This window comes from Gossypium arboreum, chromosome 6 (assembly GCF_025698485.1).
Source record: "Gossypium arboreum isolate Shixiya-1 chromosome 6, ASM2569848v2, whole genome shotgun sequence".
In the NCBI taxonomy this organism is placed as follows: Eukaryota; Viridiplantae; Streptophyta; class Magnoliopsida; order Malvales; family Malvaceae; genus Gossypium; species Gossypium arboreum.
The window spans coordinates 68,779,900-68,784,310 of record NC_069075.1 but is presented as its reverse complement, the minus strand read 5'-3'; the positions used below and the strand labels follow the sequence as shown (position 1 = coordinate 68,784,310).

At 38.3% G+C, this 4,411-nt stretch overlaps 1 non-coding gene across 1 annotated transcript; it reads left to right on the top strand.

The window, feature by feature from the left end:
• The first annotated feature begins 3,004 nt into the window (after positions 1-3,004).
• LOC128294668 (small nucleolar RNA R71) lies at positions 3,005-3,111 on the top strand. The gene has a single exon (XR_008284976.1). It is a non-coding gene; the product is annotated as a small nucleolar RNA R71 (small nucleolar RNA).
• Positions 3,112-4,411: the final 1,300 nt, after the last annotated feature.

Here is a 4,411-nt window from a genome sequence, read left to right as displayed (position 1 = left end):
ATAAAACCTAAGAATGAAATAAAATTAAAATAAAAGAAAAATAAAATAAAAAGTAGTTTTAAAAAGATAAAAATAAAAACATAAAAATAATAAATAAAAGTCTTTAAACATCTTTATCGCTAGATGGTTCGCTAGGTGGGGGCGGCGATGAGATGATAAGGTGCTGAAAAATCTGATGTAGAGTTACATAATTGTGATCAAAGTGCTGAAAACAATGCTGCTCGAATCAAGTAAGGCACTCAGAGATGTGAGAGTGAAGCCGCCGCATGAACTGGACGATGAATAGGTGGTGGCTGAGAGGTTGGATCCTTGTGAGGCGGAGGGACATCATCGGCAATGTCCTCTAGGTCTTCTTGATCGGCTGACTAGATGAGGCGGTACTGGGGATAATGAATAGTGAGGGGTTTATATAGATATTAGGGCACACAGCCATGGGGCACGCCCGTGTGCCCTTATTTTAGCCCGTGTGTTTCATGATTTTTAAATTTGGGTGCGTCTAAAATTCAGCCCATGCCCGTGTTCCTTGGACGTGTTGGTGTACACGGCCGTGTCCTACTTCGTTCACTTCTCCCAAGCCCGTTTATATGTACGCACGCTCGTATTATTTTGGCAGTTTCGACCACAGGTGGTGGGCACAAGTGTGTCATACACCCGTGTTAATTTGGCAGTTTTGACCATGGTTTATAGACACGGGCATGTCGCATGCCCGTGTTGGTTTGACAGAATTACCCACGGCCACGTCGTACGGCTGTGGCAATGTATCGAATCCCGTGTTAGGGAAAACTTTTGCTCTGTTCTCACACGGTCGTGTCTTTGCCTGTGGTATGAGCACGGCCTAAGGCACACCCGTGTGCCAGGCCGTGTGGATGTGGAAAACCTGTGTTTAAGGACTCAGTTAGTGATTTAGATGTTAAAGACTAAAACTTAAAGAAATTAACACTATTAATGCTTGGGTTGCCTTCCGAAAATCACTTATTTATAGTCTAAGCTCGACTTACCTCCATTTTGTGTGATTATAGTGGATTAAGGAGTTGAAACTCCTCACCTCTGCTATCAATTTTATCAAAATAAGGTCTGAGGTGAGTATTATTTACCTTAAAAGTTTCGAATATAGTATGTGTTATCTTGATTGTACCATGTGGGAAGATGTTCATTACCATGAAGGGAGTCGTTCTGTCTGTATTGTGCTCTAGAGTAGCGATTCGGGGGGCATTTTCATCTAACAATACTTTGTCCCCAACTTTAATTTGCTTTGTTTCATCCATATGTTCATTGTGGTGTCACTTCGATTTTTCATGTGCTTTTGGTTTTTCCTTGACAGGTGTTCACCATTTATCTAGTTCTTCGATCTGTAGCCTTTGTTCTTCATAGATGAGTCCCTTGTTGTTACTTGAACAGGGCTCATTTATGCTCTTTGAAGTGTTTCCTGTAAAGAAGGTTGCACCACATGATCAGTATTAGTAACACAATTTATACAACCACCCTGAATATTTGATTTGTTACTTGAATTACGAGCTTGAAGAGTGATTGTTTCATAACCCACATGAAGTGTGAGTTCACCTGTACCAACATTGATAACAGTTCTAACAGTTTCTAAAAAGGGTCGTCTTAAAATCAAAGGTATGTTACTATCCTCTTCCATATCTAGAACAACAAAGTCTACTGGGTATATAAATTTATCGATTTTAACAAGAACATCTTCAATGATACCCCTAGGAAATCAAATGGTTTTATCAGCCAATTGACTGCTCATTCTAGTTTGTTTGGGTTTCCCAAGACCTAGATGTTTAAACATTTTATAAGGCATAACATTAATGCTCGCCCCTAAATCATCCAATGCATTATTCACGTTCAAACTACCAATCAAACAAGGAATCGTAAAACTCCCTGGATCTTTCAACTTGTTGGGTAGCTTATTTTGTAGAACAACTGAGCAAACTGCGGTCAACTTTACATGCGACGCCTCGTCCAACTTTCATTTATTTCCTAAAAACTCCTTTAGAAATTTAACTGCGTTTGGCATCTGCGAAAGAGCTTCAATAAACGGTAAGTTAATGTGTAATTTCTTTAACAGTTTAAGGAATTTACCAAATTGTTCATCTGTATGGTCTTTCCTTATCGCACTAGGGTATGGCACATGAGGTTTGTACTTTCTACTTACCAGTTTTTGCTTATTGTGGTCCACCTCACCTTTACCTTTACTTGCCACAATTCCTTTCCTTGGTTCTGGTTCAAGTTTGACTAACCCTTCCTTATCTCGAACGGTAATCGCATTGAGTTGTTCCTTCGGGTTAGATTCAGTATTACTCGACAAGCTACCTTATGGTCATTAAAAAATTAGTTTGGAAAGTTGGCCTATCTGAGTTTCAAGCCTTTGGATCGATGCTTGTTGATTCTTAAGTGCTGTTTCAGTATTCTGAAAATGAGTTTCTGATACTGGGATAAACTTCATTAGCATCTCCTCAAGGTTTGGCTTTTTTTCCTGTTGGTAAGATGGTTGTTGAAAACCCGGAGGATGTTGTGGCCTTTGATTTCCTTGACACCCTATGAGAAATTGGGATGGTTCCTCCAACCTGCATTACAAGTATTACTGTATGGGTTATTTTGAGGTCTGGAATTATTGGTACCAATATATTGAACTTGTTCCTCCTCAATGCTAGGGTTGAAGGGTTGATATTTTGTGTGTACTACTCCTCCATTTGAATCGCACCTCATCGTGGGATGTACCTGAGTAGAACCACACAAACCGTCAATCTTTTTATTTAAAAGTTCTACCTGGTTAGACAGCATAGTAACCACATCAAAGTTGAAAATACAGACTGCTTTTGTCAACTTTGTTCTCATGACTTGCCACTGATTGTTATTCAGTGGCATCTCTTCTATAAATTCATAAGCCTCCTTAGGTGTCTTATTATTGATAGTCCTACCAGCAACTACATCAATCATCTGTCTAGTCGAAGGATTCAGGCCATTGTGAAAAGTTTGAACCTATAGCTAGAGTGGTAACCCATGGTGATGGCACCTTCTCAAAAGATCCTTGTATCTCTCCCATGCTTCATAGAGTGTTTCTAAATCCATCTACATAAAAGAAGAGATATCATTCCTCAATTTAGCCAATTTAGCAGGTGAAAAATATTAAGTAAGAATTTTTCAGTCATTTGTTCCCAAGTAGTGATTGACCCTCGTGGTAACGAGTTCAACCACTATTTAGCCTTGTTTCTCAATGAAAAGGGAAATAACCGAAGGCGAATGGAATCATCAGAAACGCCATTGATCTAAAACGTGTCACAAAACTCCAGAAAATTCGCCAAATGAGTATTTGGATCCTCATCCTGCAAACCATCAAACTGAACAAACTGTTGTATCATTTGAACCGTGTTAGGTTTCAGTTAAAAATTATTTGCAGCATTAGCAGGTCTAACTATACTCGATTTAGCTACTATTAAAATAGGTTTAGCATAATCATACATAGTGTGTAGAGCAGGATTCTGATCTAGAGCAGGATTCTGATTTACTGGATCAGCAGCAATTGCAGGAGGAAACGGATATTCTTGATTTTAGCCATCTCCTCGGTTGTGGTGGAAATATCGTCCTCTTGCTCTTCGTCTGTGTATCTTAGGCTTTTCCTTCTTTCTATTCGATTTCTGCGAGCTGTGCGATCGATCTCACTATCAAAAAATAATGGTCCCGACGGGATTCTTCTAGTCATAAACTACAAAAACCTGCCAGAAGGAAAAAGAAAATTTAGTAACAAAACTCAAAATAAAACTTAAATTGCAATAAAATAAATGGCTAAAGTAATAAAAATTAAGTGTTCCTAATAGCTTAGTTCCCCGGCAACGGTGCCAAAAACTTGATGTGAACAAATCGTGATAAGTTTTTAAATTTATAATTGACCATACTTGAAAACTAACTATTATCACAGTAAAGGCAAGCACACCTATCAAACAGTAGTATAGTTTATAGTAAGACCGGAATGTCGAACCCACAGGAACTAAAAGTACTAGTATTAACTCTCTTTTTATTATCTAGCCTAAAAATACAGGGGTTTGTTTTATCTAAATTAATTAACTAAACTAAGAATGCACAGGAAGAAAATTGGGAAAATACTTTTGGGAAAAACTGATTGATTTGGACAATACCCAAGGGAAAATCCACCTAGACTTCACTTGTTATTTGACTTTGAATCAGATGATTTATTCACTTGACTTGATCCGTAAAAATCCCCAAGTTATATTAATGTTTCCCTCGAGACTAACAACGTTTAACCCTAGGTTGATTAATTGAAATCTCTTTCTAATTAAAACCCCTAGTGTTGCATTAACTCGATCTATGGATTCCCTTATTAGGTTTCACCCTAATCCGGCAAAATTATGTCGCCCTAAGTCTAGGGGTACAATCAACTCCGCTT